Raw genomic sequence first — 12,363 nt, 5'->3', positions numbered from 1 at the left:
ATACTGTACTCTTATTGAAAAGTTGATGTATAATCATAATCTTTTGTCTTCTGTGTGGTTTTCAGATGACAATAAATATTAATACAATATGTATAATGAGAACCTTACAAGCATTTTTTCACACATTTTATTCTTTCTTCTATAATACATCTCCATGTGACTTGACCTGTTTTATTTTTAAGGGTTTCATTATGTTCCTAACAAATAGTTTGAAGGTCTCTTTTAATAATGGTGATTTGTTTTGGTTGGTTATAAAACATTGTTCAATAACTTACAATCAGTAGTTGTTCCTTTAATTAAAAATGTAATTAAATCTCAGTTTAGTTGTACATTCATTGCGATTTAATAAGAATTTCAAAATGACTTTTTTTATGAAGCTAATAACCAAACAGCAGGCTTTCTCTGTTCAATTCTATTAAGCAAAGATGAGTCATAAAAGAACATCATAATTGATATGTAAATATCATTATTCCCTAAAATACTGAATAGCTGTTCAGGTAATACAGTGCTGCTAAAGACAAGTGCATTTAGCATGCAGGAAAATGTATGAAATACAAAAATGACCAAAAGCACTTTATTACAGTGCTAATGAGCTGAGTGGAGCTGGAGTTCTGATTTAACTCACATTGATTTTTGTCCAGTTTGATTCTCAGACAATTGAAAAAACTGGGCATAGTTTTACACTATCTGGAAAGATCAGGAATCTTTTCTCTTCTTAAGGTCTATGGCTTCATGACACTGAACTGTTTTCTCCAATTTTTCACAACTTGCGACTTTTAATTGATGAGTCACTTCAAAATCAATTAACCTCTCTTTTGAAGGGGATGGCTTTCTCCTGCCATGTTCAGGTTTAAAGTGAGTTACAAGCTTGCAGTCTGTGTAGGAAAATTATATCGATATGGTGAGAAAATGCAAAATTGTTAATTGGGTAAACAAAGAGGGACCTTTTCACACTAAAAAATTATTTTATCAGCTTTTTTTTAAATCAGAAAGTAAGAAAGACCCCAGAACCATATTCAGATGCACTCTCAAATTACTTTCACAAGTATGGATACTGTGAGTGCAAATAATTGCAAATACAAACAGATATTTAGGTGTCTTAAGTACTCATTTCTGTTGCCAAATGACTGATTTTCACAAGCCACTGCAGTAATTGTATACAGAAATATAAGTGCACCATTGCACATGTACCTTGGACTTCTCTTTTTACCAGTTTGGCACTTTATGTGGATCCCATAATGGTATGTCATCTTACTTTTTCCTTGAGGTCTGATATAACTATAGATACACCTTCACTGTATGCGTCTGATATAACTACAGGTACATGCTGCCCATGTCACACCTACCTATGGAAACTACCGGTATGTTATTCAGTTTCCAAGGCTGTCAGTCCTGCATCTTCTCATAAGCACTACATGAATTAAATAAAAGCATATCACCTAATTTGCCACTCACAATTCATATGGAACAGGGTTAGAACCACTTTGCTTTTCAGTCTTATAGGAAACCACATACATTTATAGAAAATGGAAATTGATTAGTCACTTGATCTTGCCCATATTTTTTATATACATATAAATACTCCTCCTTTCTTCAGGCCTGTATAGTTGGTGTTATGATGGTGAGAGACCTTAAGTTTGCATAATCATTTGTATTACAGTATTCCTTAAAAGCCCCAGACAGAATGGGTGCTAGACATTGTACAAACACACAGCTTATGACCCAAATAGCTTGCAATCTTATTTACATTGTTACCCTGACCTCTCCCTGTCCTCTCCACCTGTTGTACACCTAGTCTTAAACTAAGTTTTTGCAGAGACTAAGTGTGTTCCCAGTTTGTCAATAAGTACAAGGCCAGGTTCACAGCCCCGATACAAGTCTTTGTGCTGCTCCAGGGGTGGAAAGGACCTGTAAAATTTGCCCTAACTAGGTAACTGTGAACTCCCGGTGTGAATCTATGGGTTGCTTGGAATCAGCATAACCAGTTCTGCCACTCCATCCTGGTCCCTGCCCAGGGAAGAGGTTGTCAGTGGCATGGCCACTGCACTCCTTCGACACCTGACCAGTATAACAGCCCCTTGGAAGCTGTTACTGTGGGCAAAATTTACAGCAGTCCTTGTGGCTTCAAGATCTACTTGTGTCAGGGCCCAGACTGCCCCCTGGCAGCTCCAGGAATTGAGGAACAGGAAGGATGAAGTACAGTGTTTGCAAACACGTCTCATGCTATTTTATTTATTGGTAGATATTTCTATTTGCATTTTCTCCTACCATGAGACAGAGAGAACTGCACATACTATGATTGTCCTCACCATAGCCTTCAAAAACCAGTAGCATTTGTTTATTCAGATCAACAACAAACCACATCCCTATGGTTATAATTTTAAAATGGTGGTAGAGAGGTCAACAGCCTATGGAGATCAGCAGAGGGAGACTCTCAGACACACTCAATTACTTACTATTTAAAGAGAAAAAAACAAAATTCTTAACACACTATAAAATTTTACAAACATAATGTACCAACTGCATGTACTGTCTGAAACAGAACTCATTGGGATGGCCCACATTTGTCTTTACTACCTCTGATACAGGGAAAACTAATTTGGAACTTGAGAAAATATTTCTGATACTTCCCCGCATCATTATGTATTTTCTTACTACTCTCTTCTCTGTTAATATTTTGGATGGGGAGAGAGATATACAAATGCATGTGTGGCAAGAGCAAAGCAAGTTGAGCAGGTTTAGTTTGTGTTACTAATTGCCAGCTTCTATGAACAGGCCTGGGCAATGCTGATGGACTGTAAAAACAAGAAATGAAAATTATAAAAGCATGAGTGTTCCAGGTGTTCTTTGGCACACATCATTATAGGCATGTACTCCATCTACACAGATTAGAAAGACTTTGTGGCTTTCAGATCTTGTCAATACATGCAAAAACAAGCCAGTATCTGTGACAATAACCTACATCAGAAAGCTTAGCTTCAATAACTCAAACACCTTTTTTGCTCTTTATTGGTGAAATCCTGGCCTCATTGAAGTCAATGGCAAAACTCCTTTTGTCATCAATAGGGCCAATATTTCATCCTACCTATCTTGATTCCTTTTCATTTATGCATGTGTGTATGTGTGTGTACAGTAATCTTTATTATGAGTTCAAAGCAATTTCCAGTGGTAACTTGTGACTATAGCAGCTCCCTGACATTTTGAAAGTCAGATGGACTTTGGGACTGTTGGGACTACACTTGTGAATGCTACTTCACCTTGGATCTTTCTTTGCACCCTCCAATTTGAATGTATCCCCTCTTCCTCAATATGCATAAACACATACACAGACTAACCTCACGGTTATTGCAAATCTTGAAAAATCAGAAAATTGCTAACTGGCAACTGTTTTCAACTCTCCTTCAGGATGTACAAATGTCTTTATTACCCAGAAAATATCCATCATTACTGCAGTTTCTGTCCATTATAACAGTGAGTTAAAAGTGTTCAATTTAATGTAGTTGGTTAGTGGAATCTCTTTGTGTCTCTTCTTACCTACTGTCCATAATAACTGCATCCAATATAAGTGAACTGCAGTTGTTAATTGACAAAAAGAATCTGAGGTTTCCTGCTCATAGTAGAAATATATGTTGTTACAGACTGTCTAAAGGGGGTTGTAGGAAACTCCCATACCATGGTGCAGTGTTCCCTAGTATACATATAAAGGAGTAATATCAGATTAAAAAGTCAACATTTGCCACCCTGTCACTGGGTGATCTCATCCACAAACTTCAACTATCATCTCTATGCTGATGACTCACAGATCTACCTCTCCACTTCAGACTTGTCTCCTTCTATCCAAACAGAGATCCCAGCCTTTCTTTCTGATGTCTCCTCATGGATGTCCAGATGTCAGTTTAAACTCAACATGGCCAAAATACAGCTCTTAATCTTTCCCCAAAAGCCCTCCTCACTCCATCCTTTCACGGTCACTGTGGACACCACCACCATCATTCCTGTCGCTGAAGCCCATATCCTGGGTGTAATCTTCAGCTCAGCCCTCTCTCTAGGTCCAGGCCGAGTCTAAATTTTATTACTTTTTTCTGCAAAATATCTCTGAGATCTGGCCTTTCCTCTCCACCCACACAGCTAAATCCCTCATCTTCTAGTGTCTTGGTTTCTGCAACCTCTTTGTCCTTGACAAATCTCATCTTGCCGCACTTATCTCTAGTCAAAATGTTGCTGCAAAGATCATTTTCCTGGCTCATAGATTTGACCCCATCGCTTTGAGTCCCTCCACTGGTGCCCCCTTCTCCATTGCATCACACACAAACTTCTCATCTTCATTTTTAAGGCCCTTCACAACCTATCCCTGCACTATCTACTGTCTTTTATATGATATTGATGTTGTCTCCTGTATCTATTTGACCAATGATGGCAACCTTCAGATCCCATTTGTTAAATTTTCAAATAAGACTGTCATGCGTTCTCCCATGCTGCCCCTTACATTTTGGAAGAGTTTCCTGTAAACATCTGCAAAGCCACCTCATTGTCCTCCTTCAAATCTCTCCTTAAAAATCTCCTCTTCTGTGATGTCTGCAGAAAAACTGGAACTTGGTTAGATAGCTCATGTGCTATGACCACTGCTAATTACGCTGATTCATTCTGTCTCATTGTTACCTTATGTATTCCCTGCCTATATGTTGTAACCACCTGCTGCCTTTTGTCTCATACTTAGCTTGTAAGCTTCTGGGAGTAGAAGCAATCTTTTTTGTGCATTGTACAGTGCTTGGCACAACAGAGCCCTGATCCATGACTTGGTGCTACCTCAATACAAATAAACACATACAATAAATAATAGGAATAACCATTACCAGACAGCTATGACAAAATATCTCCTATTCTCACCGTAGGAAAAGACAATGACAACTGCACATTCCATTGAGTGGTAATTGTTGGAAAATGCTGACTTTTTAATGATGACTTTTGTACTGTAGGAGTATTCAAGTGACTTAGTGATTAAGAAATGCTTATGTATCTAAGGACAACAGTATCCAAGAGGACATTCCTGTGCTACACAACAGACCCAGACAAAACTCCAAAACTATAGGGCAGTTGCAGTTTGTCAAGGAATCTAATACTTCTCCAGCTTGGCATCTTCCTCTCTCTCATTTTGAAATGCTGATTTAGCACTCATGAAAGTGAGGGACTAATAGCACTGGCTTCAGCAGGGCATAGAGTGACCAGATGCTGTGCAAGCTTCCCCAGTGCATTTCAAGCCTGATCTAAATCCTTAGCCTTTCCTGAGCAGAAAGTCAAACTGGCTGAGAGTGAGTGGCAGTTCTGTGACATTATTAACATTCACTAGGGATGAAGATCAATCAGAAAACTCATTTTCACATGAGTCCTAACCTGGATTTGAACTCAGGACTCCAGAGCTAAAAGCTTGTACATTAACTTGACTTGACATTTTAGGTTTACCATCTAAAGAGGAGTAGAAAGATGATGAGGCATGTTGAGAACTAAAGATTATGAAAAATATATATGCGCGGGGGGGGAAATAAGAATAACAAGAGTGATAAAATCTGTTAGAAAATCATTGTGGTCTATGATTTCGGGGCTAAATATTAAAAGCATTATACACTCCTTTCTCAGTAGGATCTTTAGAAAATATATGTACATTCCCTAGTTTCCAAAGGCTCATAAAACTTGGAAATAGAACTCCTGAGCTTTTCATTAAGTACCAAACAGAGTCCTTTAAAGATTTTGATAAAAGGACAAAACTTATGTCTAAATATTTTCTTAAAAATGTGATTAGATTTGTGCTGTTTGTCAAAAAAAAAGAAAACAAACAACCCAAAAACCAACTAAATATGGAGATGAGGATGAGGGATATCAGTCTCTAAAACACGAATTTCTGAGGAAAATTATATTTTATGTAATGGTCCAATTTCCATAAAATTGTGAAAACGGTCATAAAAATAAATGGAGTCTTGAAAACTACTCTTGTTTATTGTCATGTGTTTATTCTTTGTCTGGCTGGCAAAGAATAAGCAGGTAATCATTTGGTCTTGACTGACCTTTGAGAGGACTATTTTGGCTAATTTACGTTTTGTTTTGAAACAAGTCAAGTTGTATTTAGATACCTTTACAGCAGCCAGTAAACCATGCATGTGTAATTACAGAGAAGCGGTCAAAAGGAAGTAATGGTGATGGGCACAACAAATAACACAGAAAGGCAATCTCAGCAGCGTTTGTACTATGTAAAATTACAGTGCAGTGAAACACCAAATGAACATGGCAGACCTTTTGTTCCCACAGTGGCACTGAATTAAGGCAAGAAGTGCTCCACAACAAAAACAATTGTGATAGACACAGGGATGGTTTCAGAATCAGACAGTTTCACTCTACAACCCAAAGTGAAACATTCAGCCAAGAAGAGAGAGACCATATTTCTCATTGCTGACAACGTCAATGCTGCTTTGTGGGCCAGCTCTCATATTTACTTACAACCACACTGGCTCCCATTATTCAAATGCCAGAGCAGTGCCAACTCATAGAGGGCTTCTGGAAAATGAATGCATTCCAAACAAGTGGGCAAGGAATGGCAACTTCTACTGGAACATAAACCTGTAGTATTCCAGCTACGGAAATAAAGACTGCTTTTTACTTCCTTGTTACTCTGTGAAAGTAGGATAAAGTCTCCTTCATTTGATTCTTCCTTAGTGTCATAAATTAACGGCAGCCTTTATACATGAATTGAACTCTTTCAATGTCAATACAACTTGGTAAACAAAGAAAGATGGAAAGCAACAGCCCAGTTATACACAGAAATAGATACATCTCCACAGATACAGCACTTATGACAAAACCGTGGACAGTGTCCTGTCAGAATACTTGATGTAATATATCCAGCAGAACAAGTAGGGCAACGGGCCAGGTTGCAGCCATGTTGTTTCACAGCTACCACAGAGATCATTAAGTTTCGTGTTGACTGTGCTTGCCCTCTCCCACATCATTGTCATCCACAATATTAGCACATTCCACAAATGATTCTTCTCAATATATTTTGTGGAAAGAGGTCCACAGCCATTCTCTTCCCTTCTTTCTCTCCCCCACACAGCTAATTTTATCACAGTTCCAATCAGTGATTGAGAAGAACAGATTTGCCGGTGGCTTTTCTATGCCTTTATCAGTTAGCTGAGTCCTAGCTCCAGGCAGTTCTCAGTCTGCATAACTAGTGAGGACAGGAAAGACAAATCCATCCAAATGCCACAGTCTTATTGACCTCCCACTATTGTATCCAGTGTTTGTTGTACCCGTGTCAGTACTAGGATATTAGACAGTCAAGTTGGATGATGTATATCTTTTATTGGACCAATTACTGTTGGCGAGAGAGAGAGATGCTTTCAAGTTTTACACAGACCTTTTCTTCAGGAAAACTTAGGCTAGACCTACACTACAGACCTATATTGGTATAACTACGTCACTCAGGGGTGTGAAAAATCCATGCCCTTGAGCGACGTAGTTATACCGACCTAACCTCCCCATGTAAACAGCGCTATGTCAGTGGGAGAGCCTCTTGGGGAGCTGAATTAACTATGCCAATGGGAGAAGGTCTCCTGTCAGCATAATAGGGCTGGTCTACACTACGGGGGATGGGAGGGATCGATCTAAGTTATGCAACTTCAGCTACATGAATAACGTAGCTGAAGTCAACATACTTAGATCTACTTACTGCCGTGTCTTGACGGGAGATGCTCTCCCAGCGATTCCCCTTGCATGTCTCATTGAGGTGGAGTACCGGAGTCGATGCTAGAGTGATTGGCAGTCCATTTATTGTGTCTATACTAGACACGATAAATTGACCCCCGCTGGATCGATTGCTGCCCATCGATCCGGCCGGTAGTGTAGACAAGCCCGTAGTGTCTTTACTAAAGTGCTACAGCAATGCAAAATTATGAAATTAAGTTCTCAGGCTTATCTTTTGAAAGTGTTGTGCAGGTTTCCTTTGAAGATGAGGACTGATAGGTCAGATATAGAGTGATCGCTTTGTGGGTGTACTTATGAGCCTGGGAGCTTAAATTCATAACTTTGTTAGACACTAAAAACCATGGTCTGAAGAGAGACACTGGATTCATGGCTTACTATAACAATCTATAGCCAATTAACAACCTGCCTCCCAGCCGCTCTCCCTCCCCCCCTCCACTTCCTTCCCTACCTATGAGCCACTTCACCTTGAATGGTCTCTTGAAATATGTGTTAACTACTTATGCTAAACAATCTGTTTCATCTTGTATTTAGCAGTGATGCTCTGAAAATTTTCCAGACCTGAAGAAGAGCTCTGAGTAAGCTTGAAAGTTTGCCTCTCTCACTTAGTGGGGTTCATTAATCTAACTAACTAAACAACTGAAACGTAACCACAAACAAATAACTAGAATTATGTACAAGTAGAGAAAAAAAAAAGTCCACCGAGAGGAGTACTTGTGGGAAAATTCCAGGATGAGCTGAAGTTCCAGCAACCTTCACAGGTAGTAAGAAGGAACTGAGGGGGCAGCTGGGCAGCAGGATCCTTTATACAGGCACTATGGGAAAACGACTCCAGTGGACATTGGAGCCGACCCGGCAGATACCACTGAGGTTAAAAACACCCCTACATAGGAATGGACATGAGCAAGCACTCGAAGAAGAATATTTTTTCTTATTTTCTGTATGTGTGGACTTTTTTGTTTTTATTTTGTGGGTGAATTTAATTTTTATGAAAGTGAGGGGCTGATGATACTGGTTTAAAACAATCGTAACGTATATAAATGCTGTGGCAAGCTTCTCCCACACAGCTCTGGTAAGTGCACCTCACTCATAACATGCAACACTACCATTAATGCAATCTTGGGCTTCAAATGAACAGAGATGGACAATTATGCTGAACTACGCACAGAAACTGTGATGGCACCAAAAGCCCTGCTTTCAGCTGCAACTTAAATCAAGTTGTGAATGAGGCACTTTTTTTCCTTCAATTTTCTGTTTGTTAGGAAAAAAACCAAAAGTTATAACATGAGGAATACGCCATAATAAATATGTAGAGATACTGAATAAAGCATTTTTAACATATAAAATAGTTTTTTTTTTAAAACAGCTTCAGAATAAATTGCTCATGTAAAGACATTTTTGCTGAGGTGTAGCTAATTGTAGCATGGTTTTGTATTCATTATTATACAGCTATTATGAACAAGGTGGTCCTATAAACGAGAAATGGCAGTTTAGTCATTTAGCCCAATTGTATTAATGATTTAAATACTATCATGGTTATAAAAATGAGACCAGAGGGACACTTGGATGTAAATAGTCTTTCATCCTTCACTCTTAGGAAACACTTAAACCCTCATTTATAGACATGGGACAAACCTTATTGGACCCCAAATGGGTATTTGGAGATCTGCCAGAAGATCCTGCATTTTGCTCCTATAACCATGGAAGGATGACCATTTTTGTAACTTTGCCCTCTAGAACAAAGCCACTGTGTCACGATATAACATCATGTCAAGATTATTGACTGAATGTAATGATATCACTATTGTGCCAGTCAGAGGCTGATGAAACAATGAGGAGACACAATACTTGCAACAAGATTCAAGAAGGTTCATCCATCACTGTTAAGGTGCACCTTATGGCAAACTGAGCAGTTAGAGATTACCTGTAAATGACCAGGTCAGGTGATAGGGAGAATAGAAAATGGAGATGCCCAATCCATGAAGGAAAGAAGTCAGACAAGCAGCAGTCACACTTTTAAAAAGAAGCTTAGTAGAGTCTCAGGGCTTTGTTGTCTGATACTTAATTAGCAATTTAAAAGAGTTTTGTGATTTTACCAAGTCTGTGATCCTTCTCCTTGGAGCTAAGGTACCTGGAAGTATCTTTATGACAGGTTAGAAATAATTTTGTACATTAAAGAACAGTTTTATAGCACTATTTCAAGTGTTCAAATCAATCAAATTTGGCTCTGAGTTTCATTTTTGAAGACATTAATCTTATTTTACATACTATTTGGATTACTTTCTGGCATACTATCAGACTTGCAAAAAGAAAATCTAAAAAGACTAGATCTGACTTAAAAAGAATACCTATATGATCAAAGCCTCTAGCTCACCTGTTTTTATTGAAGAGCTAACTAGCAGAAAAAAGTCTTATCTTCTAAGAGATGTAATTAAGACCAATTGCTTTCAAAAATTTGAAGAAAGACTGGGATTAGGCTCCTAAAACAGCACCCAGGGGAAAACTGGGTGGATCAAGGAATTAATAATGAGATATTGAGTCTTTCATTTCTAAATTGCTGATTCCAATCCAATATGATAGTGATCCGAAGTACCACCATCTGATGACCGTTTGATGTCCTATATGAAATTAGGTGAAGGTCTCATTCCAGTTCTTGTCAACATGCATACTCAGCACAAAATCACTAATAAAATGGGCACTTTTAGAAGAGAGGCCAAGGAATGAATAGAGATGAAACCTGAACTAACATGTCACCATTAAAGATAGTCCTCTAAGTCAAGGTATTTGGCACACTGGCAGCACAACGTGGGGAAGCTTGTACCACCACTACTCCTGTTCTATCTGTTTTGTCTAACCCATCCAAAGAAAAGGTTTAGTAATGTTACCAGGTCAGCGCCTTTCACCAGAATTAAACTGAAAAAAATCATTTTAGAAAGAAAAAAAGTTACATCCAAGTTCCAGACTGGAGATATTGGACCTTAATTTCTTCTACATTTATACACATGGCAGGGGGAAAAGGCTAATAAATGACTAAATAACTTTGTTTAATTCTGCATTTTTGTAGGGACAGTCATTGTCACACTTTAGGGGCCTCAGAACTTGGAGCTCTTCTTTGGTCTTTGGTAGAGCTGGATGAATAATTTACAACTAATTATTTATTCAGTGAATTTAGCTCATTGTTTCATTATCTGTGAATACATTCTTTTTATTTATAATTTATCACTATTCATAATTTTTCAACAAATGCTTTGTACAAGCACATTTTAGACTATGGATTGTTCGTGATTTTCTATGTTGCCTGGCCACCCAGGCAACATGGTAACTGTTTTCTGTTCTCTGACAGGATGATGTAAAAAGCATCATAAAACTTCTACTGAAAGAACATCAATAAAGTGACTAGTGTGTTACTTTTTCATTACAATAACCTTTCCTCTTTCTGCACAAGTGGGAAAATTTTATTATCTCATCTTACAATAGGAGGTTGGATGAGATATGCTAGTTCTGTGTCTAACTGTAACTTTTTGTGACTAGCGAGGAATGATTGCCTTCCTTATGTTGTTTTTCCCTTCGTAAATTGATGAAGACATCTGTTTCTGAGGAGTCTATCACTATCAAGAAAGATGGAAATCTCATACAATGGCTATGATATTCCTCAAAAAGTATATAGATTACAACCTAGATGATGGCTGTGTTAAACAACATATTTCCGGCTTGCTAGAATTGCACCAACCATTATTCAAAACTACTGCTATGGACTTTTTAAAAGTCTTTGGAATCTGGCAATTTCTGTTTAAAATGCCTGTGTACACTGATGCAGATTTTCCAAGGTTAACAAGAGAGCCTGAAAACATTCTGAGATCCTCTGATACAATGCACTGACACAAACTTTCTTTGTGGGGATAGTATTCCCATAACTGCATAATGTAGGGTTTTCTTGCACCTTCCACTGAAGCATCTAGTGCTTGACACTGTTGATGAGAGAACACTTGACTAGATGGACAACTGGTCTGAGCCAGTATGGTCAGTTCCTCATTTCCTAGTGCTTTTGAGTATTTTGAGGAAATTTGGATGGTTAAGTTTGAGCTATATACCATAGACCTCTGAATAACCATGAACAATATTGCAGATTTTCCAAGGTTAAAAGAGACAAAATATTATTTAGATTATGGTGGTACCCACAATGTGCTCAGGGACTGTACATACATATAACAAGACAGGGTCCCTGCCCTAAATAGTATACAATCAGGGATCATATCTTCTTATATGTAGGTACAGCCCCTAGCACACAAATAAATAATTACCACTGTACTGAAAAAATGCCTTCTGGGCTATGCCCCTCCTGACCTTGGAAAATATTTTTAAAACATATCCCAAATCTCATTCATGTCCCACTGGCAGACACTTTTCATGATGGAGACAGGAAACAATGTCCTAAAAATAAACAATTTTGAGGTATACTCTAGCTAGAAAACTATTACATTTGAAGAGGGATTGCAGCCTCTTTAGCCCACTATCTATGCCAGGGGTGGTCAACCTTTGGCTCCGGAGCCACATGCGGCTCTTCAGAAGTTAATATGCGGCTCCTTGTATAGGTACTGACTCCGGGGCTACAGG

General features: G+C 38.4%; 1 protein-coding gene across 3 annotated transcripts in view; it reads right to left on the bottom strand.

Moving 5' to 3' along the window:
• Positions 1–12,363, bottom strand: part of ULK4 (unc-51 like kinase 4) — a 388,775-nt gene that overhangs the window by 9,168 nt on the left and 367,244 nt on the right. The window lies entirely within an intron of this gene.

Source organism: Lepidochelys kempii, chromosome 2, assembly GCF_965140285.1.
Source record: "Lepidochelys kempii isolate rLepKem1 chromosome 2, rLepKem1.hap1, whole genome shotgun sequence".
NCBI lineage: Eukaryota > Metazoa > Chordata > Testudines > Cheloniidae > Lepidochelys > Lepidochelys kempii.
The sequence above is the reverse complement of the archived record's forward strand: the minus strand, read 5'-3'. Positions and strand labels throughout refer to the sequence as shown.